At 36.6% G+C, this 25,041-nt stretch overlaps 2 long non-coding RNA genes across 3 annotated transcripts; both read right to left on the minus strand.

Annotated features, from left to right (window-relative positions):
- Nucleotides 1–4,661: 4,661 nt before the first annotated feature.
- Nucleotides 4,662–6,695, minus strand: LOC140182003 (uncharacterized). The gene is made up of 3 exons (XR_011877767.1): nt 5,761–6,695; nt 4,833–4,937; nt 4,662–4,707 (listed from the first exon to the last, which is right to left on the minus strand). It is a non-coding gene; the product is annotated as an uncharacterized lncRNA (long non-coding RNA).
- Nucleotides 6,696–10,914: 4,219 nt separating this feature from the next.
- On the minus strand, nt 10,915–12,955 carry LOC140181991 (uncharacterized). Of its 2 annotated transcripts, XR_011877753.1 has the most exons (3): nt 12,015–12,947; nt 11,087–11,191; nt 10,915–10,961 (listed from the first exon to the last, which is right to left on the minus strand). It is a non-coding gene; the product is annotated as an uncharacterized lncRNA (long non-coding RNA). The 2 variants fall into 2 exon arrangements; XR_011877752.1 differs by lacking the exon at nt 10,915–10,961 and having other exon boundaries at nt 10,979–11,191; nt 12,015–12,955.
- Between the last annotated feature and the right edge of the window lie 12,086 nt (nt 12,956–25,041).

Here is a 25,041-nt window from a genome sequence, read left to right on the forward strand (position 1 = left end):
CATAAAGTTTATAAGGTGTGATTATGTCAGGAAAGAATATATGTATAGCCCAAGTGGGAGATTGTTAGGAAATTATTTTAATTTTCTAATTTGTTTGTGGGCAATACATATATTAATTATAATCACAAATTATGCTATTTCAAATTAAATGACTTATATAATGGTGATCTCATTTATGGTTATAAATGCTAATTGAATAAGTCATTATTACTTTTGATTTGAAATTAAATATTATCTTTTGTTCCTTAGATAATTATCTTTTTGGATTTTAGATATATTATCTTTTGGATTTTAGATACTATTTTATTTGGGCTTAAGGGTTTAATGGGTGTCATACTCAAATATAAATAGGCCTACAGGGTTTCGGTCCCCAATATACCAAAGCCGCCTTTGTTGCTCTTTCTCCATTGAAAGAGTTGCAGTTCAGCCACCTAGAAATACAGAAGGTTTTGGTTGAGAGAAAAAATCACAAGATCCAAATTTTTCCATCGATTTCTGACTCTTATAAATAAAGGTACGCTTTTGTATTGTGATATATTTTTGGTGATTCAATATAGATGATATGGGATATTAAAATTAATTTGTTCCAACAAATAAATGATAAACACAACATGAAGGTAAATAAATAAAAAAATCGAAACGGTGGTAATTCGCACTAGACCGAGAAAATAAAGAATATATAATAAATATAACAACAACAATAATAACTTTAGCCAAATTCCATATGAAAATGGACAGCACATAAAATAATTAAATTCAAGAAAATAAAGCATTAATGATATATAAATAATTATAATAATATATACGATAGTCAAAAAAATTATTTTAAAAATATATATCTATATTAAAATTTTAATATTCCTAATATTTTTTCTTCTTTTAAATGACATGGGCGACGCTGTGCGTTTTTTACCCATTGTCTGTTCTTTTTTTTTTATTTCTTAAAACTTTATTACATTAAAACTCATTGCGTATATTATTTATAATTATATAGTGGCTAAAAATAATTTTAAGTGTATATTATAATTGGTAAAAATTAATATCTATATTATTCTCTTATTTTTATATAAAAAAAAAGAATAAAATCAAATATATTATGTTAATTATTTATTTTAAAAAAAATTATAAAATGTCTCATTTAGTTATGAAGTAAATTTTTTTTCTTTTGACTTGGATTGAGAACCTAGATGACTTTGAATCACTAATGTCCAATTTTAAATGGTAATTTAGAGTTATTAATTATTTTTATTTTTACTAACGTTAACTTTTTACTAAATACAATTAGTAATCTAGTTAGAATTTATGAATTAAAGTCAATTATGGCTACTTAATTTTTCTCCATGAGTAGGCAAGACTCTTTTAATACTTGACTTTTTTTTCTTTAGTTAATTGCGTTAATCATTTCTATTTTAATTTAGTTATTTCTTAGTATAATTTTCATTTTAATTGTTGTCCTTTTATCTCATGCTAACTTAGTTCTTTACTTGCTCATTAATTCTATTTTCTTAGAATGTAGTTATTAATTGCTCTTTTAATTTTTAGTCAATTTAATTTTTTATAATTACAAACAAATTTTCGATTTTTCCATAGCCAATGATCATGCCTACAATATGGGCATCAGATTCGATGGTACCAGAATGTTTGGACCATTAAATGGTCCCATAACAAAATATATTTTTAAGTTTTTTAATAATTGATAAATAGTCTTTATCTAATTTTAATTACAAATTAATTCCTTATATATTGTTTAATTATAAAATTTATTTTTTATTTTATAAATTATTATTTTATCATTCATCTATCATAATAAAAAATAAAAACAATAACGAATTAGATCTTCCATTAATCATAATATTTTTTTGACAATCCTATTGAGTTATTAAGAAATTAGCTAACATAATTGATGATGACAAACATTAATTTCATTGGGCCAACTACCCAATTAGTTTTGATGATTTTGTTTTAAGTGATGCAGGCCAAAATTCATTGTTGCAGCAGCCCAAATAAATGAAATAAAAATCAGAAGCCCCATAGTGTGCATCATTTAAAAATAAAGCCCAAGGTAAATTATAACAATGAAATCAGATGGGCCAAATGGACACAGCCAACCCAAGCCCGAATTGATCTCTCAAGCTAATCCATCCAAAATGATTCCACCAAAGCAACATTCACCTTTTTCATTTCGGTCAGAACTCGGAGAAAAGAAAGAAAGCTTCGTTCCTAAGCCATTCATCAAAGAAGAAAGAAAGAGAAGGGTTAAGCAAAAAAGTTGAGGTTTAATCACCCAAATCTACCCATCTTAGGCTAAGGCAGAAGCTAAAGGTAACTTATTTCCTCTTGCATGCATCGTACTTTCTTCTCCTCTTCTCGAACTCTCTATCACTCCAATTTGCGATAAATGGAGAAAGTGAATTCTGTTAACCACAGGTGTAAATCAATGGTCAAATTTGTTTCTTGGAGACAAAGTATCAACTTAAGGGTTCAGATATGGGATTGCCATTGAAAATTTTTTTTTTGCTTCCCTGAGGCTTTTGGTCAAGCAAGAGAAAGTCAGATCCAAATGTCTAAATTGAGGATTAATTGAAAAAGTGATATGGCAAGTTGGTAGCACACAGCTCAAGAAGTTGACTTGGAAGAAAGCTACTTAGCAACAGGCAAGGAAATACAAAAAGAAAGAGTTTCAATTTTCTGAAGCCAAGGAGAGAGAACAAGCGTTTTAAAGTTTGATGTTCTAAGAAAAGTTCTCTGAAGAAGTTCATCAACTTGGACAGTGTTTCCTAATCAAATGTGCATTCCGCCAGAATGAGTAACTAAATCAGAAGCTAGCAAATCTGGTTCACCACATAGCAACAGAGGCTGTTGAAGCATCAATCTCCTTCATATTTTATAGATTGTAATTTTTTTTAATATTTATCTTTCTCTAATTTCTTGAGGTAACAGGAAGAATGAGAGAGCTCAAGTAAAAGCCTAAGAGTGGAAACAGGCAGAGAGAAACACTTGAGTGAAAAGCATAGAGTGATTTCAGATTTCTTTAGGTTAGTTCTGTGTCTTGTATTTTGTACCAGTGAGGTACCCCTTTCTTAGTTGGGTAAGCACTAAGGGTGAAGAGTTAGGTATTAGCATAGCCAAGTCAAGTTAGGTTAGAACTTGAGAGTGGAAGAATTGTGTCAATCCTGTGAAATTGGTGTATGTAATACTGTAACTATAGTGGAAATTCCACCACTGTTGTGGTGGAGACTGGATGTAGGTTGCATTGCACAAGGCAACTGATCCAGGATACATGATGGTGTCAGCTTCTCTCTTCCCTTCTCTGTTCTATTTTTTGATATTCATGAGACAAAACTAAATTGTTTCATAAATTTTTTACTGTTGAGTTCAAACTGATTCAGACTGAAAGTTTGTTTTAAAAGAGTTATTTTATTAAAGTAAAAGAAGGTCATAGATTCAACCCCCCTTCTCTAAGCCTACTACAACCTTCAATTGGTATCAAGAGCCTTGGTCTCAAGAATCAAGCTTCATTGCTTGGGGCAAAGGTCCAATAGCGAACAACGTGGGCACAACCACAGTTGCCTACACTCTAACTGAAGGCCAGTCAAATAATAGGCCTCCCTTCTTCAACGGAAAGAACTATGCCTACTGGAAAAAGAGGATGAAGATCTTCATTCAATCCATTGACTACAACATATGGATGATTGTTGTAAGCAGTCCCAAAATTCCAACAAAAACAAGTGCCGATGGAGTGGTGACTCCAAAAGAAGAAACTGAATGGAATGACAACGACAAGAAGAAAGTGGAGCTGAATGCTAAACCCATCAACCTTCTTCACTGTGCTATCAGCTTTGAAGAGTACCAAAGGGTGTCTAGATGCAAGACAGCCAAAGAAATCTGGAAAAAACTCCAGGTTACACATGAAGGCACTAAACAGGTCAAAGAAACGAGGATTGATATGCTACGAAAAGAGTACGAGATGTTTAATATGAAGGATGGAGAAAGCATTGATGAAGTGTTTGAGAGATTCTCAATCATAATCAACAACCTTGATGCTATGGGTACAACCTACTCAGAACAAACCCTAGTGAGAAAACTTCTTAGAAGCCTCACAAAGGAATGGGAAACAACTGCCACTGTCCTAGCAGAGAGAAATAACCTAAGTCCAATAACCTATGATGAGCTGAGAGGAAAACTCCTTGCCTATGAAACCACACACACTAATCTAGATTCAAAGAAAAAGGGAATAGCCCTTAAGTCAAAAATAGAATCAAAAGAGAGTGAGTCTAGTGATGGTTTTTCAGATGATGAACTTGTGTTTCTTGCTAGGAAACTTAGAAGGCTAATGAGGAACAAAGGCAAGTACTAGGGTTCAACCTCAAAGGATTACAAGAAGGACTTGAGCAAGGTGGTTTGTAATCATTGCAAGGAGGCTGGACATTTTAAGTTCAACTATCCGAAGCTCAAGAAGGAAGAAAAAGGAAAGAAAGAAAAGAAAAGGGTGCTCATGGCATCTTGGGAAGATCTTGAAAATGATTTGGATGAGGAAGAAGACTCCGAATGTGTAGCACAAATCTGCTTCATGGCTGGTGATGATCAACTTGATGAGGTAAATTACTATGACTTGTCCATAGATGATTTACATGTTTTAATTGATGATCTCACACTAAACTTGTCACGACCCAAAATGAGCCATGACTGGCGCTCAGGAAAATAATCCTATAACAAGCCTAACATAGTCAAATATAAGTTCAATAAGCAAGTACAAATATTTTACAAGTTCTAAAATAAATAGTTATATACTTTAACAAAAAATTAAAATAACTAAGAATGGTTGGTCCTGCCTGTGACATATGGAGCATACACTTCTAGGAATTCGACAAAGAATAGGTACTCATTGCAAACCGTTACTCTTGAATAGAAAGTCTCACACAGTCAAATATTTGTTCCTGAAAAATATTTTTAGAAAAACGGGGTGAGTTTTGCAACTCAGTGACCAGACAATACATCTATAATCAACATGAGACTATACAAACATTATCATTAAAGTAATTTTAATTAGAAAATAATAGTTGATAATAATAAGTGAATCAATAAGGGAGTTCTCATACAGAAATCAAATCAAAAGTCCACACTTGGGCGGCTCCACCTCTATGGGTAGCCCTTTCCTCTTGTGTGTCCTAACAGAATAACAGATCTAACGTGTGGCCTACACGTTAGGCTAGCAACACCCCTGCTAGCTGGAGTCTGAGTTAGATGCATCTAAGTTAACGTCATAACCGCCGTTAACTACGGTTTTCTAATACGAGCCTCCCAAACCAATTCAAAACATATAATTTCAAATACAACAAATATTTGATCTTTCAAATATATAAGGTATCGAATCGAATCGAATCAAATCAAATTAAATCATACTTTTTCATCAGAAATCTTTTCTCAATCATACTTTTTCAACCATGAGAGATTTCAAATATATTTCACAATTTTTAGAGTGAGTATCAACAAATACTTCAATGCTTCAAAAACAAATATTCAAATAAAATCAAACATTTTAGAATAATGCAAAACTTCATCAAAAATATATATAGTCTCATGTATAGTTTCCAAAAGTATAAACTTCATAAAAATGAGTTATTTAATTCTAATAAATCAATTATTTTAATCAATTCAAAACCGTTCAAAGCAAATATAGCTATAATTCAAAGATCATAATAGATATCAAAATAATTGTAGATGCACAATCAAACAATCATAAATGTAAAGCATACTCACAACGTAGTCCCTAGGGACCGAAGATACCAAACCCAGAGTGCCAAATTCAAGGTAAGGAGGATTGAAGTGGAATGGAACGAATGAGCGTAGAATTTGAACCGGAGTAGCGACAAGATAGAGCTGGCTATAGTTCTCGATTGTTAAAACTATAATCCGAACGCACCGACGGAACCTTTCCTCTCAACCCGAAATTGCGGCAGCCACAACCTCAGCTCCAAATCACTTTCTCAGCAACTACAACGACTCGAACTTAAGGGAAACAAGTAGCGGCAGCACCGGTGGTGGTTCCGGCAACAACAGCGCCATACCCATTGACCAGAAACCCCGACAGCGGCGGCGGCAGAAGAACGGCGACCTCAATGTGACTTTCCAGCGGCCAGAGGTGCAGTGGCTCTTGCGGCAGCAGCGAGCCACTCCAGCAACCCCTTGTGCAAGCTCTCTTCCTCCGGCAGCGACCCAGACGGTGACGACTCTCCACGGACGGCGGCGGGCCTTCGGCGGCGGTGCAGCTCCAGTGACGACGGTGCATGGCGGGACAGCGTTCCTCTCTTCCTCGAGCTCTCCCTCTCACTGGCGCTCAAGGACGACGGCGAGGGTGGCTTCAATGGCGGCGGTTGCAGCTCGCGATGACAGAGACGCTCCTCCGCAACGGCGCAGTTGGCAACGATGGGCATGAACGGCAGCAGCGACCTCCCTCTCTTCTCCGCGTCAGTGTAGGTGCGTGTGTGTGGGGATGAGCGACGGCGTGAGGATGAGCGAGGGGAGTGCGTCCATGAGAGTGTGTTTCTACGAAGAGGGTGTGGGAGGAGTGGGGGTGGGAGCTCGACGGCTAGTGAGGGACTGAGGGTTGAGAGAGTGTTTTTGTGTGATTAGGGTTAGGGAAAAAGTAAAGGAAGAGTGGCCCACAAATTTGTTTTTTTTTTTTTTTTTTTTTTTTTTTGGAGCTATTACATTCTTCCCTCCTTTAGAAATTCGGTCCCCGAATTTCAACTTACTATTATATTTCCTCTTCGGCAGTACAAGTCACATCTATTTCGTACAACTAGACCCTGATGCAAGAAATGATGCATTTAGGAATAAGGAAAGAAAACAACATTGAGACAACCTTATCGGAAAGAAGTATAACCACATCATGACACCATAAGTTTAATAATTTGCACAAATAGATAGCAAGAACAAGGCTAAAAATTAAGCTATCTGAGCAAAGTTGCAGAAAAGAACTTAAGCACATTAACTATACAATATTATATCCAGATACAAATTGAACCCAATGCATAACGAAAAACATTTTGCAGATATTATGCAACAATCAAATGCTGTACATTTTCTTAATATTCACATATACAATGTAGCAAAAGGAATCGATATGAAGCACCATCAATCACAAAGAACAGATTGCATAATTAGAATGATATGAAAAATTTCAAAAGCACACTACAAACTCTAATTGGAGTCCAAATAACATAGCCAAAAGTGTAAAACATATAGAGTAACACAAATTCCAACAATACACCCAAAACATAAAGCAATAATTAAAAAGCACAATCATATGAGATTCCAAGAGTTCGAGTTCAATTATGTGGTGGATAAGGATGAGAAAAAAGAGAGGCAAGGTGAAGAATTAAGCATAATGTACATGGCCAGAATTCCAGATTTAAAGACAAACATAACCACCACATCAAACCAAGCATGCAAGATATAGCCAACAAAACATTTTCAAATCATATTATGCATATTAACCTTAAATGTCAAGTGATAAGAGGTAGGAAGGTTAAACAAAAGGAAGGAATTTAATCGATCTACAAGGCTCTTTAAGGGCATTGTGAAAGCAGCATATTAGTATGAATAGTTCCGCTTACTCAAACATAGCATTGGCCCTAGCCATCCTTTAGGTTAGCAATCGACAATCCCAAATAATAAACTAACAAATGTGCTACATATACACCAATTGATAAACAAACAAAATGCCATTAGTTGGGAAACAATACCACCAATCTAGCAAAGTTTTGAATTTCATTACTCAACCACCATTACAATGCAGGGCACTCAAGGAGTAATAGAACCACGGATTTAGTGAAGTCAAGAATATCGACAGGCGACAACATATTTCAATCAGTTGCAATCCTGAGCAACTTGAAACCAGCAAAGTGATGTCTCAAGAAAGTCATACAACATAGGATCAATTAAGCAGCAGACTAATGAATTAATGTGACTGCCTCAAAAATTCGATCATGTTAAGAACTTTGCAAAGCCTATATATCTTTGGAAGAAAAATGGTTGATACAACAATTTAAAATAAATTGTACTTAGATCATGATGTGCAAATTTAAAGAATAATAGTACAACTGATAATCAAACCCTTAACGTATGAAGAAATGTCAACCTAAGATGTGGGCTATGAACTAAGGCAAAATACTAGTAGTAAAACAGTCGATTTTCAGAATTTCTAACAGACAATATTCAAAATACACTGTGATTGTTACCAAAGAAAAATTTGGCCAAAAAAAAACAACTTAACACAAAACCCTCAGTGCAGAGACTCTTTAATCAATTAAAATCCTTATTGGGCAAACAAGGTAGGATCCGCGACATAGTTAGATAATCAACAAAACCATGGGGTAATAGAAACTATTGATTCTGCAAATGAAACAAAATCAGAAAAAGAAAAAAAAACCCCTTTTTTTTTTGAGACCATCAGTAAGAAGGAGTAACTTAATACAAAGTCAGCTACTAAATATCACCAAAATTCAAAACTACATAACAAAAACAACAATCTTATTAGCCAAGATAATCCAGCCAAAAGTACAAAACTAATTTATCTCACTGCTTTTCACTATTAAAATAAATGAATCAAAGCTCAACAGGCTGTAAAAAGACAAGCTGATAAATTTATTACACTCGAGCACATAGTCTGCAATCACACAATTACCAGAAGCATATAAAGCATCTGCACCCAATAAGCGATGATAGATCTGAATCAAACATCCATTTGCAATTCAATTCATTTCACAACCATCACTTGAGAAAATTATATAGTAACAAAAATAGTTTATTGACAAAAACATTTATGATGCTTGGCATTACTTAAAAACCAAAGAAATCGTCGGTGTGTCACTACAAAGTAACACAACACACAGCTTTCGAAATACGTACAAAAATATAATTGTAACTTTGTAAGGGCAAAGGCCATAGAGATAAATAAAAAGATGTACCACCACAACTAAAACCATGTGCTAGGAGCATTTTAAGGGGAAAAATGAAGAAACAAGCCAAATCCACAAACAATTTGGGCAGAGCAAAATAAAAATTCACGAGTATAAATAATAGACATAAACAGGTTTTGCATGTACAACAACCATTTAAACTAGAGAAAAGGGAAGAAAAAAAACATAATTAGACACGGCACGTGAACAAATAAGCTAAACCCATAAATAAAGCAAAGCAAAATGAACATTCATCAAAAAATTGTAAAAAATGTGCCACTCTAAAAATAGAAACACGATAATCTTATATTTAAGAAACCGTCACATAACACAGATTATATGATAAGCACAATACTTGATAGTTTTGACATGTTAAAAATTAATTAGGTTTTTTTTTTTTTTTAAAAAAAAAAACAATGTAGAAAAAAAGAAAAATAAACAAGGCAAGGTCATTAAACATTTTTTTTTTATTGAGAATGTGAATGCAATACTAAACATTTTTACATAAATTTTACAGTGCTGACTAGAGTAACTAACTTTTATGTTAAGCATCATATAATGGACCATCAATGAGATAATATTGAGTAAACTTTAGAACAACATGCTGAAAGAGTTGGAACAACTTTTCTAGTCAATAAAATAATTAATTTTGAAGGAAAAAAATTCAGATGCTCAAGTGTGTCACAAAAGTATTGTACAGATCACAAGTTTATCATGACAAACTTCAATTCGAAATTATCAAGTCCTCATCGTATCAAAGAAATCAAAACATTTATTAATCCGTCATATATAACTACAAATCAGGCATATAATCTCCAACAACAACACAAGTAATTAAGAGAGTTTATAACAACCAATAGAAATTTTTTTACAAGATAACAACCAAGATTCACCTAGTTACAGTCACATCAGTCACCAATTCAGCAACAAATAATAAGATTAACTCCTATACAGCAGCAAAAACCAATAACCTTAAGGATCTCTCAAATAATTAACCAAAATCATTTACTTGTTAATTACTGTAATAATCACTAATCAAATGACATGAATCAGCAAACAAGTATCTAATCAGTGGCTACCACTCATAAGCAAGCTACAATTTATCACATTTAAAATAATCATCAAATGCTTCATAATCACCATGATCAGTCCACAAGCTCAACAAACAAGCCTATAAAATTAGAAATCACATATAATCCAAGAAGCGTATTCACTTAATAACATATAAACAAGAAGATTCTACCTGAGTGAAGCTCAAATGTGTTTTTCATACAACCAGTTATACTAAGTATAGTACTTTAGCACTCAATTTGGTTAACATCCAAATGTTAATATCAACTATGGAAATTTCAATGATCTTGGACAAAGACAACTTTCTCAAAGAAACTCATGCTGTGGATTTAGTCTCTTTAAAATCAATTATCTATCATCCATATTATAGTTAGCAAACTTATTTAACATTTGTTTAACTAGAAACTAAATAAACACACATTTCAAACGGATCATAACAATTAAAGATCGAACAGAACCTAAAACAATATAATGATTTAATGTCTTAAAGTAGATGAAAGTGGGGCTAAATATCAATTCATATTATGTACCATTACTCAAAACATTCTATTTCGATGAAAAAAATTTCACAAACTTTAAATTTATTAGAGAATAAGTCGAGATTGGGTACAAAGGAAAGGAAAAGAATCGCAAGAAGCGGCAGGAAAGGAAAAGAGTAGCAAGAAGCGGCTGGAAAGGAAAAGAGTGGCAAGAAACGGCAGAAGTCATATGTTACAACCAGATGACAACAACGACATAAAGAACAAGAATAACAATCCTATAGGCCTCTGATAGTGCCACAATTCGTACAAATAGGCGCGCTTCTATTTATACAATTGTGATCCTACCATAGGACACTTGCTCCATATTACACAGATTAAACCTAAGCTCTGATACCACTCTGTCACGACCCAAAATGAGCCATGACTGGCGCTCAGGAAAATAATCCTATAACAAGCCTAACATAGTCAAATATAAGTTCAATAAGCAAGTACAAATATTTTACAAGTTCTAAAATAAATAGTTATATACTTTAACAAAAAATTAAAATAACTAAGAATGGTTGGTCCTGCCTGTGACATATGGAGCATACACTTCTAGGAATTCGACAAAGAATAGGTACTCATTGCAAACCGTTACTCTTGAATAGAAAGTCTCACACAGTCAAATATTTGTTCCTGAAAAATATTTTTAGAAAAACGGGGTGAGTTTTGCAACTCAGTGACCAGACAATACATCTATAATCAACATGAGACTATACAAACATTATCATTAAAGTAATTTTAATTAGAAAATAATAGTTGATAATAATAAGTGAATCAATAAGGGAGTTCTCATACAGAAATCAAATCAAAAGTCCACACTTGGGCGGCTCCACCTCTATGGGTAGCCCTTTCCTCTTGTGTGTCCTAACAGAATAACAGATCTAACGTGTGGCCTACACGTTAGGCTAGCAACACCCCTGCTAGCTGGAGTCTGAGTTAGATGCATCTAAGTTAACGTCATAACCGCCGTTAACTACGGTTTTCTAATACGAGCCTCCCAAACCAATTCAAAACATATAATTTCAAATACAACAAATATTTGATCTTTCAAATATATAAGGTATCGAATCGAATCGAATCAAATCAAATTAAATCATACTTTTTCATCAGAAATCTTTTCTCAATCATACTTTTTCAACCATGAGAGATTTCAAATATATTTCACAATTTTTAGAGTGAGTATCAACAAATACTTCAATGCTTCAAAAACAAATATTCAAATAAAATCAAACATTTTAGAATAATGCAAAACTTCATCAAAAATATATATAGTCTCATGTATAGTTTCCAAAAGTATAAACTTCATAAAAATGAGTTATTTAATTCTAATAAATCAATTATTTTAATCAATTCAAAACCGTTCAAAGCAAATATAGCTATAATTCAAAGATCATAATAGATATCAAAATAATTGTAGATGCACAATCAAACAATCATAAATGTAAAGCATACTCACAACGTAGTCCCTAGGGACCGAAGATACCAAACCCAGAGTGCCAAATTCAAGGTAAGGAGGATTGAAGTGGAATGGAACGAATGAGCGTAGAATTTGAACCGGAGTAGCGACAAGATAGAGCTGGCTATAGTTCTCGATTGTTAAAACTATAATCCGAACGCACCGACGGAACCTTTCCTCTCAACCCGAAATTGCGGCAGCCACAACCTCAGCTCCAAATCACTTTCTCAGCAACTACAACGACTCGGACTTAAGGGAAACAAGTAGCGGCAGCACCGGTGGTGGTTCCGGCAACAACAGCGCCATACCCATTGACCAGAAACCCCGACAGCGGCGGCGGCAGAAGAACGGCGACCTCAATGTGACTTTCCAGCGGCCAGAGGTGCAGTGGCTCTTGCGGCAGCAGCGAGCCACTCCAGCAACCCCTTGTGCAAGCTCTCTTCCTCCGGCAGCGACCCAGACGGTGACGACTCTCCACGGACGGCGGCGGGCCTTCGGCGGCGGTGCAGCTCCAGTGACGACGGTGCATGGCGGGACAGCGTTCCTCTCTTCCTCGAGCTCTCCCTCTCACTGGCGCTCAAGGACGACGGCGAGGGTGGCTTCAATGGCGGCGGTTGCAGCTCGCGATGACAGAGACGCTCCTCCGCAACGGCGCAGTTGGCAACGATGGGCATGAACGGCAGCAGCGACCTCCCTCTCTTCTCCGCGTCAGTGTAGGTGCGTGTGTGTGGGGATGAGCGACGGCGTGAGGATGAGCGAGGGGAGTGCGTCCATGAGAGTGTGTTTCTACGAAGAGGGTGTGGGAGGAGTGGGGGTGGGAGCTCGACGGCTAGTGAGGGACTGAGGGTTGAGAGAGTGTTTTTGTGTGATTAGGGTTAGGGAAAAAGTAAAGGAAGAGTGGCCCACAAATTTGTTTTTTTTTTTTTTTTTTTTTTTTGGAGCTATTACAAAACTCTTCAAAACTACTGGAAAAATACAATAAATGTAGATCTGAAAAAGAAGTGTTAAAAGCTGAAAATGATTTCTTAAAAGAAAAGGTGAAGGAAATTGAATGTGCTGTGGATATTATTGAAGAAAACAGATTTCTGAAATCTGAACTTGAAAAATTAAAAGGAAAGCACATTATGGATCCTTCTCAAGAGCTTATTACTGAAAATGAAAGATTAAATGAAATGATTAAAAGACTGAATAACGACTTAGCAAAATTTGCTCAAAGTTATAGTAACTTGAACAAATTACTTGCAAGTCAAAGATCATTATTTAAAAAATCTGGTTTAGGTTATGTAACCAAGGAAAATGCAGTTTTCAATAATTCCTCTATGAAATTTGTGGCTTCTTCATCAAAAGCTAAATCCACTTCCAACAAATCTGGTCTTGGATATGTTCCCACATTGGAGGAGGAATTTGAAGAACTTTATCCTAGTGAAACTGAACCATTATCAAGAACTGAACCTACATCAAATAGGTCGGGTCTGGGCTATAATTCAACAAATGAAGATGCTTTCAAAAATTGATCTTTTCATAACAAAACCTCATATTCGAAAATCCCAAACGCTTTCAAAAATTCTGGTAGGAATGCTTTTGCAAAGAGGAACAATCGTAACCAAAAACATTTTGTCAAAAGAAATGCACCTCTTCCAAAAATCAGAAAATTTTAGTCCTTTAATCATTTGCAGCATCATAATTCACCTCAATTTCAGCAACATGCATAAGGAAATCATTGTTTCAATTGTAAGAAATTTGGTCACTCATATTGATAAGCGGATAATTTATACGCTTTTGGCACTATTTTTAGTATGTTTTTAGTATATTTTAGTTAGTTTTTATTATTTTTTTATTAGTTTTTATTTAAAATTCACTTTTCTGGACTTTACTATGAGTTTGTGTGTTTTTCTGTGATTTCAGGTATTTTCTGGCTGAAATTGAGGGACCTGAGCAAAAATCTGATTCAGAGGCTGAAAAAGGACTGCAGATGCTATTGGATTCTGACCTCCCTGAACTCGAAATGGATTTTCTGGAGCTACAGAAGCCCAATTGGCGCGCTCTTAATTACGTTGGAAAGTAGACATTCTGGGCTTTCCAGCAATATATAATAATTTATACTTTGCCCGAGATTTGGTGGCCCAAACCGGCGTTCCAAGTCAGCTTAAGAATTCTGGCGTTTAACATCAGAACTGGCATAAAAGCTGGAGTTAAACGCCCAAACTGGCACAAAAGCTGGTGTTTAACTCCAAGAAAAGTCTCTACACATGAAAGCTTCAATGCTCAACCCAAGCACACACCAAGTGGGCCCCAGAAGTGGATTTCTACACTAAACACCTTAGCTTACTCATTTTCTGTAACCCTAGGTCACTAGTTTACTATAAAATCTACTTTTAGTGATTCATCTTGTACCTCATGACACTTTACACGTTTCATATTGTATCTTCTACGGCATGAGTCTCTAAACCCCATGGTTGGGGGTGAGGAGCTCTGCTGTTCTTCATGAATTAATGCAATTACTACTGTTTTCCATTCTATCACGCTTGCTTCTATTCTAAGATATTCATTCACACTTCAACCTTATGAATGTGATGATCCGTGACACTCATCATCATTCTCACCTATGAACGCGTGCCTGACAACCACCTCTATTCTACCTTAGATTGAATGAATATCTCTTAGCCTCATGATTCAGATCAGAGTCTTTGTGGTATAAGCTAGAATTATTGGCGGTCATTCCTATGATCTGAAACGTCTAAACCTTGTCTGTGGTATTCTGAGTAGGATCTGAAAGGGATGACTGTGACGAGCTTCAAACTCGTGAGTGTTGGGCGTAGTGACAAACGCAAAAGGATCAATGGATCATATTCCGACATGATCGAGAACCGACAGATGATTAGCCGTGCGGTGACAGCACATTTGGAACATTTTCACTGAGAGGACGGGAAGTAGCCATTGACAACGGTGATGCCCAACATAAAGCTTGCCATGGAAGGAGTCTTGCGTGCATGAAGAAGAAGACAGTAGGAAATCAGAGATTCAGAAGACAAAGCATCTCCAAAACCTCAACCTGTTCTTCATTACTGCATAACAAGTATTTATTTCATGTTCTTTTACTTTTTACAATTAAATCTGAGAATTATTGATATCCTGACTAAGAGTTACAAGATAACCATAGCTTGCTTCAAGCCGACAATCTCCGTGGGATCGACCCTTACTCACGTAAGGTATTACTTGGACGACCCAGTGCACTTGCTGGTTAGTTGTGTGGAATTGCAAAAGTGTGATTGTGATTTCGTGCACCATGTTTTTGGTGCCGTTGCCGGGGATTGTTCGAGTTTGGACAACTGAAGGTTTATCTTGTTGCTTAGATTAGGAATATTTTATTTTTGTTGGTTTAGAGTCTTTTGTTTGAGTTTAGTTTCATGTTTTAAGTTTGGTGTCAATTGCATGCTTTTACTTTCTTTTAATTTTTCGAATTTGCATACTCTTAGTTGTTTCTTGATCTTTAAAAATTCTAAGTTTGGTGTCTTCTTTGTGTTTTCCTTTAATTTTTTGAAAATTTGTGTTTGATTTTCTAAAAATTTTAAGTTTGGTGTGTTTTTGTGCTTTTATTTACTTAAAAATTTTTCAAAAATTTGTTCTTGGTGTTCATATTGATCTTCAAAGTGTTCTTGGTGTTCATCTTGACATTCAAAGTTTTCTTGCTTGTTCTCTTTGTTTTGATCTAAAATTTCTAAGTTTAGTGTCGTTTTGTTATTTTTCTCTTTCCTCATTAAAATTTAAAAATCAAAAAAATATATTTTCCTTATTTTACTCATAATTTTCGAAATTTAGCATTAAAGTAGTCAAAGATTTTCAAAATCATATCTTTTCTTTTTAATGAAGTCAAAATTCTAATTTCAAAAATTGATCTTTTTAAATCTTTTTCAAAAAATCAAATCTTTTTAATTTCTTCAATCATATCTTCTCAATCATATCTTTTCCAAAATAATCTTCAATCATATCTTTTTGATTGCTAATCTCAAAATATTTTTAATTAATTAATTAATTTAGTCTTCAATTTACTTTTATTTCAATTTCTTCTAATTTTCGAATTTATATTCAATTTTTCAATTATTTTATTTTATTTTATTTTATCTTATTTTAATTTCGGTTACCTTTAAAAAAATAAAATAAAATAAAATAAAAATATAAGTTATTTGCAATTCATATCAATTCCCTTTTCTCTATCATGGACATAAGTGGAAATGAACAGTCCAGAAGGACTCTGGGGTCATATGCCAACCCCATTACAGCTGCATATGGGAGTAGCATCTGTATACCTCCCATCAAAGCAAGCAGTTTTGAGCTAAATCCTCAGCTCATTATCATGGTGCAGCAAAATTGCCAGTATTCCGGTCTTCCACAGGAAGAACCTACTAAGTTTCTGGCACAGTTCTTACAAATTGCTGACACAGTACGTGATAAAGAAGTGGATCATGATGTCTATAGATTATTACTGTTTCCATTTGCTGTAAAAGATCAAGCTAAGAGGTGGTTAAATAACCAACCCACAGCAAGCATAAAAACATGGAGATAGTTATCAGACAAATTCCTGAATCAATTTTACCCTCCAAAAAGGATGACACAGCTAAGGCTGGACATCCAAAGCTTTAAACAAGAGGATCATGAATCCCTTTATAATGCCTGGGAGAGGTATAGAGGGATGCTAAGAAAATGCCCCTCTGAAATGTTTTCAGAGTGGGTACAGTTAGACATCTTCTACTATGGGCATACAGAAAGAGCTCAAATGTCTCTAGACCACTCAGCTGGTGGATCTATACACATGAGAAAGATAATTGAAGAGGCTCAAGAACTCATAGATACAGTTGCTAGAAATCAACATCTGTACTCAAGCAATGAGCCCTCCAAAGAAAAAGAAGCTATGGCAGCAACTACTGATCATAATCCTCAAGAACAGATTGTTGAACTAAATCAGCAATTACTTCTAATGACAAAACAATTAGCAGAATTCAAGGAGATGCTCCAAGACACTAAAAATGCTAACAAGAATATAGAAGCACAATTAAATCAGACAAGACAGCAGCTATCTAAACAGATAACAGAAGAATGCCAAGCTGTTCAACTAAGGAGCGGGAAGACATTGAATAATTCAGTTCAAAGTAGCAAAAAGTCAAGAAAGGAACAAATGACAGAGGATGATCAAACCACTGCCCAAAATCCCTCTGAGGACAGCAAGAGCCCAGAGAGGAATAATTCTGGCATTCAAACGCCAGAAAAGGGAGAAAAGTTGGCGTTAAACGCCCATTCCTTGCCCAGTTCTGGCGTTCAAACGCCAGAAAAGGGTGGGAAGCTGGCGTTAAACCCCCATCCTGCACCCAATCCTGGCGTTCAAACGCCAATGAGGGATCAGACAACTACAAGTGCTGATAGTAACCCCTCTAAGAAGGCTTCTCCAACCACTTCTGTAGGGAATAAACCTGCAGCAACTAAAGTTGAAGAATATAAAGCCAAGATGCCTTATCCTCATAAACTCTGCCAAGCGGAACAGGATAAATAATTTGCCCGCTTTGCAGACTATCTCAGGACTCTTGAAATAAAGATCCCATTTGCAGAGGCACTTGAGCAAATACCCTCTTATGCTAAGTTCATGAAAGAGATCTTAAGTCATAAGAAGGATTGGAGAGAAACTGAAAGAGTGTTTCTCACTGAAGAATGCAGTGCAGTCATTCTGAAAAGCTTACCAGAAAAGCTTCAAGATCCAGGAAGCTTCATGATACCATGCACATTAGAGGGTGCTTGTACCAAGACAGCTCTATGTGACCTTGGAGCAAGTATCAACCTAATACCTGCATCCACTATCAGAAAGCTTGGGTTGACTGAAGAAGTCAAACCAACCTGGATATGTCTTCAACTTGCTGATGGCTCCATTAAATATCCATCAGGCATCATTGAGGACATGATTGTTAAGGTTGGGCCATTTGCCTTTCTCACTGACTTTGTAGTGTTGGAAATGGAGGAGCACAAGAGTGCAACTCTCATTCTAGGAAGACCTTTCCTAGCAACTGGACGAACTCTCATTGATGTCCAAAAAGGGGAAGTGACCCTGAGAGTCAATGAGGATGAATTCAAGTTAAATGCTGTCAAAGCTATGCAGCATCCAGACACATCAATTGACTGCATGAGCGCTGATATTATTGACTCTTTGGTGGAAGAGATCAATATAACTGAGAGTCTTGAATCAGAGCTATATGACATCTTTAAGGATGTTCAGCCTGATCTGGAGGAACCAGAGGAAATAAAAGAACCTCTAAAAATCCCTCAGGAAGAGGAGAAACCTCCTAAACCTGAACTCAAACCACTACCACCATCCATGAAATATGCATTTCTGGGAGAGGGTGACACTTTTCCAGTGATCATAAGCTCTGCTTTAAATCCACAGGAAGAGAAAGCACTAATTCAAGTGCTAAGGACACACAAGACAGCTCTTGGGTGGTCCATAAGTGATTTTAAGGGCATTAGCCCAGCAAGATGCATGCACAAGATCCTATTGGAGGATGATGCTAAGCCAGTGGTTCAACCACAGAGGCGGCTAAATCCAGCTATGAAGTAGGTGGTGCAGAAAGAGGTCACTAAGTTACTAGAGGCTGGGATTATTTATCCTATTTCTGATAGCCCCTGGGTGAGCCCTGTCCAAGTTGTCCCCAAGAAGGGAGGCATGACAGTAGTTCATAATGAAAAGAATGAACTGGTTTCCACAAGAACAGTTACAGGGTGGCACATGTGTATTGACTACAGAAGGCTCAATACAGCCACCAGAAAGGTTCATTTTCCTTTACCATTCATAGACCAAATGCTAGAGAGACTAGCAGGCCATGAATACTACTGCTTTTTGGATGGCTATTCAGGCTACAACCAAATTGCAGTGGATCCTCAAGACCAAGAAAAAATAGCATTCACATGTCCATCTGGAGTATTTGCTTACAGAAGAATGCCTTTTGGTCTGTGCAATGCACCTGCAACCTTTCAGAGGTGCATGCTCTCTATCTTCTCTGATATGGTAGAGAAGTTCCTGGAAGTCTTCATGGATGACTTCTCAGTATTTGGAGACTCATTCAGCTCCTGTCTTGATCATCTAGCACTTGTCCTGAAAAGGTGCCAAGAGACTAACCTGGTCTTAAACTGGGAAAAATGTCACTTTATGGTGGCTGAAGAAATTGTCCTTGGGCCCAAAATTTCAAGCAAGGGAATAGAGGTAGATCAAGCCAAGGTAGAGGTAATTGAAAAATTACCACCACCTGCTAATGTTAATGCAATCAGAAGCTTTCTGGGGAATGCAGGATTCTATAGGAGGTTCATAAAGGATTTTTCAAAAATTGTAAAACTTCTGAGCAACCTACTAGCTGCTGATACACCATTTGTGTTTGACACAGAGTGTCTGCAGGCGTTTGAAATCCTAAAGCCCAAGCTAGTCACAGCACCAATCATCTCTGCACCTGACTGGACATTACCATTCGAATTAATGTGTGATGCAAGTGACCATGCCATTGGTGCAGTGTTGGGACAAAGGCATAACAAGCTTCTGCACGTCATTTACTATGCCAGTTGTGTTCTAAATGACGCATAGAAGAATTACACAACCACAGAAAAAGAGCTGCTTGCAGTGGTTTATGCCATTGACAAGTTTAGATCCTATTTAGTAGGATCAAAAGTGATTGTGTACACTAACCATGCTGCTCTTAAATATTTACTCACAAAGCAGGATTCAAAACCCAGGCTCATAAGATGGGTGTTGCTTCTGCAAGAGTTTGATATAGAAATAAGAGACAGAAAAAGGACGGAGAACCAGGTAGCTGATTACCTGTCCCGGATAGAACCAGTAGATGGGGCGTCCCTCCCTTCTACTGAGATCTCTGAGACCTTTCCAGATGAGTAACTCTTTGCCATTCAGGAAGCACCATGGTTTGCAGACATTGCAAATTATAAAGCTGTGAGGTTCATACCCCAGGAGTACAGCATGGTGCAAAAGAAAAAACTAATTTCTGATGCAAAGTACTACTTGTGGGATGAACCATATCTCTTTAAGAGATGTGAAGACGGAATGACCCGCAGATGCATCCCTAGAGAGGAGGCACAGAAGATCCTGTGGCATTGCCATGGATCACAGTATGGAAGACACTTCAGAAGTGAGCGCACAGCCACTAAAGTCCTCCAATGTGGCTTCTACTGGCTTACTCTCTATAGAGATGCCCGAGAGTTTGTGCGTAACTGTGACAGTTGCCAAAGAGTTGACAACTTACCTCATGGTTACGCCATGCCTCAACAAGGGATCTTAGAGATTGAGTTGTTTGATGTATGGGGTATTGACTTCATGGGTCTTTTCCCACCATCATACTCAAACACTTACATTCTGGTGGCAGTAGACTACGTATCTAAATGGGTGGAGGCAATTGCCACACCAACTAATAATACCTAGACTGTGCTGAAGTTCCTCCAGAAACATATTTTCAGTAGATTTGGTGTTCCCAGAGTACTAATCAGTGATGGGGGCACCCATTTCTGTAATAAACAGCTTTACTCTGCCATGGTCCGATATGGAATTAGCCACAAAGTAGCAACTCCGTATCATCCACAGACAAATGGGCAGGCTGAAGTCTCTAATAGAGAGCTAAAAAGAATCCTAGAACGGACTGTAATTGTCCGTAGAAAGGATTGGACAAAGAGCTTGGATGATGCTCTGTGGGCATACAGAACAGTATTCAAGACTCCTATAGGAACCTCTCCATACCAGCTTGTGTATGGGAAGGCCTGTCATCTGTCCGTGGAACTAGAACATAAAGCCTACTGGGCAACCAGATTCCTAAACCTGGATGCTAAGTTAGCTGGTGAGAAAAGATTGCTCCAGCTAAATGAGCTAGAGGAGTTCAGACTCAATGCTTTTGAAAATGCAAAAATTTATAAGGAAAAAGCAAAAAAGTGGCATGACAAGAAATTGTCATCCAGAGTCTTTGAGCCAGAACAAAAAGTTCTGCTATTCAACTCTAGGCTCAGATTATTCCCCGGGAAATTAAAATCCCGGTGGAGGGGACCATATGTGATTACAGGAGTGTCACCATATGGATATGTTGAGCTTCAAGATATTGATTCTGACAAAAAGTTCATTGTTAATGGACAAAGAATCAAACATTATCTTGAAAGCAATTTTGAGCAAGAATGCTCAAAATTGAGGCTTGAATGAAGCTCAGTAAAAGGTCCAGCTAAAGATAATAAAGAAGCGCTTGCTGGGAGGCAACCCAGCCATTAGCAGGTTATTTGTTTTAATTAATACTTGTAGAAATTTGATATACATTTTCTTCAAAGGTTAATCATCAAAATTGAAGAAATTCACAGAGTTGCAGAAGGATTCAGTGCAAAAAGCAGAGAAAAGGAGCTTGCTGACAAGAAAATGCCAGTAAAGGGCATTTTGGGCGTTAAACGCCAGAATGGGTACCATTCTGGGCGTTTAACGCCAGAATTGCAGCATCCTAGGCGTTCAGCAAAACGCCCAGTGATAAAGGGGTTTCTGGCGTTTAACACCAGCCAGGGTACCTGGCTGGGCGTTAAACGCCCATAATGGCCAACAATTGGGCATTAAACGCCAGAATGGATACCATTCTGGGCGTTTAACTCCAGAAAGGCAGGGGGAGGAGATTTTGTTTCCAAATTCAAATTTTTTCAAATTTTCATGTTTTAACTCATAATTTTCTGCATAAACATGTTTCAAACTTTCATTATTCACCCTCAATTTTCAAAAATTCAACAATTCTCTAAATCTCTTTTCAATTTTCTTTCAAATCCTTCCCAAATCTTCTTCAAAAACTCAAGTATCTTTTCAATTTCTTTTCAAATCTTTTCAAACCCATCATATCATCTCTTATTTCTTAGATGTATAACCAAATTTTCAGATTTAACCTCTTTATATCTTTTTCAATTGAAAATCTCATCTTTTTCATATCATGATTTTATTTTCTTCCACCAATCATATCTCTATGGCATATCTCTTTCAAAATTTTCGAAATCCCTTCCCTCTTCTTATAAATACACATTCGGCCATCCCCTCCTCTCCATTATTCGAATTTGCCTCTTCTCCTCTCTCTCCCCTTTCTTTTCTTTTGCTTGAGGGCAAGCAAACCTCTAAGTTTGGTGTGTTTTTTCGTGATCATTGAGCTAAGACTCATCAAGATCATGGCACCTAAGGGAAAGCAAACCAAATCAAGAGGCAAGAAAGAGAATACTCCAAAGAGTCTTTGGAATCAAGAGAGGTTCCTAACCAAAGAACATGCAGACCATTACCACAAAATAATGGGTCTGAGGTCAGTGATCCCGGAAGTTAAATTCAATCTGAAAGAAGATGAATATCCGGAGATCCAAGAGCAAATTCGAAACAGAAGATGGGAAATTCTAGCTAATCTTGAAACAAAGGTTAGAAGAAACATGGTTTAGGAATTCTACTCAAATCTGTGGCTAACAGATAAGCAGAGAATAACTGGAACCACCTTTCATACCTACCGAACCATGGTCAGAGGGAGGCTTATTTACTTCCATCTGGACAAAATAAGAGAGGTCTTCAAACTGCCTCAACTACAAGATGATCCAGAATCCTTTAATAGGAGAATGGTGAGAGTAGATAAGGGGTTAGATCAAGTTCTAGAGGACATATGCCTCCTTGGAACTAAGTGGATAACCAATTCAAAAGGTGTCCCAAACCAACTCAAGAGGGGAGATCTCAAACCAGTTGCAAGAGGCTGGTTGGACTTCATTGGGCGTTCTATATTGCCCACTAGCAACCGCTCTGAGGTCACTGTCAAAAGAGCAGTGATGATTCATTGTATTATGCTTGGAAAAGAAGTGGAGATTCATCATCTGATTTCTTGTGAGATTTACACAATTGCAAACAAGAATTCTACTGAAGCCAAACTGGCCTACCCAAGCTTAATTTCTCTGCTATGTAGAGATGCTGGGGTGAGGATGGGAGTAGATGAATTCATCCCAATCGAACACCTAATCACCAAGAATCAATGGAAGGACAAGTGAAAGACAACTCCATAAAAAGGAGGGCGCAGGAGTTCCTCCCAGAAATTCCTGAAATTGACTATTGGACCCGCCTAGAAGCATCTGTTACCAAACTGCAAGAAGCTATGGAACAACTTAAGGAAGAACAGCAGAATCAAAACTGCATGCTCTGCAAACTGCTGAAGGAACAGGAGAAGCAGGGGCGTGAGCTACAGGAGCTGAAGCACTAGAAGCTCTCCCTTGAAGAACCAAGCACCCCACAGATTGAGGGAGCATCCACTTCTCAAAATCAAGGTTGTTGAGTCCTAACTCTGTGATAACCTTTATTATTAAGAGTCTATTTTAAGAGTCATTTATTTTTTTGTTTTTTAATTTTCTGTCTTCTATTATTATTGGTTTGCTCTTATATTTATTTTTGAGTCTTATTGTCATTCCATGATTAATAAAATTTAAATTTTATGTCTTAAAGCTATGAATGTCCTATGAATCTATCACCTTTCTTAAATAAAAAGTGTTTTTAATTGAAAAAGAAAAAGAAGTACATGAACTTTAAATTTTAAAACAGTTTAATTATTTTGATGTGGTGGCAATACTCTTGTTTTCTGAATGAATGCTTGAACAGTGCATATGTTTGAATTTGTTGTTTATGAATGTTAAAAGTGTTGGCTCTTGAAAGAATGATGGAAAAGGAGAAATGTTATTGATAATCTGAAAAATCAAAAAATTGATTCTTAAAGCAAGAAAAAGAAGTGAATAGAAAAAAAAGAGGATGATATGCGAAAAAAAAAAAGAAAGAAAGAAAAAGCAAGCAGAAGAAGCCAATAGCCCTTTAAACCAAAAGGCAAGGGTAATAAAAAGGATCCAAGGCTTTGAGCATCAGTGGATAGGAGGGCCTTCAGGAATAAAATCCTGGCCTAAGCGGCTAAACCAAGCTGTCCCTAACCATGTGCTTGTGGCGTGAAGGTGTCAAGTGAAAACTTGAGACTGAGCGGTTAAAGTCGTGGTCCAAAAGCAAAAAGAGTGTGCTTAAGAGCTCTGGACACCTCTAATTGGGGACTCTAGCAAAGCTGAGTCACAATCTGAAAAGGTTCACCCAGTTATGTGTCTATGGCATTTATGTATCCGGTGGTAATACTGGAAAACAAAATACTTAGGGTCACGGCCAAGACTCATAAAGTAGCTGTGTTCAAGAATCAACATACTTAACTAGGAGAATCAATAACACTATCTGGATTCTGAGTTCCTATAGAAGCCAATCATTCTGAACTTCAAAGGATAAAGTGAGATGCCAAAACTGTTCAGAGGCAAAAAGCTAAAAGTCCTGCTCATCTAATTAATACTGATCTTCATAGATGTTTTTGGAATTCATTGTATATTCTCTTCTTTTTATCCTATTTGATTTTTAGTTGCTTGGGGACAAGCAACAATTTAAGTTTGGTGTTGTGATGAGCGGATAATTTATACGCTTTTTGGCACTGTTTTTAGTATGTTTTTAGTATATTTTAGTTAGTTTTTATTATATTTTTATTAGTTTTATTTAAAATTCACTTTTTTGGACTTTACTATGAGTTTGTGTGTTTTTCTGTGATTTCAGGTATTTTCTGGCTGAAATTGAGGGACCTGAGCAAAAATCTGATTTAGAGGCTGAAAAAGGACTGCAGATGTTGTTGGATTCTGACCTCTCTGCACTCGAAGTGAATTTTTTGGAGCTACAGAAGCCCAATTGGTGCGCTAACAATTGCGTTGGAAAGTAGACATTCTGGGCTTTCCAGCAATATATAATAGTCCATACTTTGTCCAAGATTTGATGGCCCAAACCGGCGTTCCAAGTCAGCTTAAGAATTCTGGCGTTTAACGCCAGAACTGGCATAAAAGCTGGAGTTAAACGCCCAAACTGGCACAAAAGCTGGCGTTTAACTCCAAGAAAAGTCTCTACACATGAAAGCTTCAATGCTCAGCCCAAGCACACACCAAGTGGGCCCCGGAAGTG

This window comes from Arachis hypogaea, chromosome 19, assembly GCF_003086295.3.
Source record: "Arachis hypogaea cultivar Tifrunner chromosome 19, arahy.Tifrunner.gnm2.J5K5, whole genome shotgun sequence".
Lineage (NCBI taxonomy): Eukaryota > Viridiplantae > Streptophyta > Magnoliopsida > Fabales > Fabaceae > Arachis > Arachis hypogaea.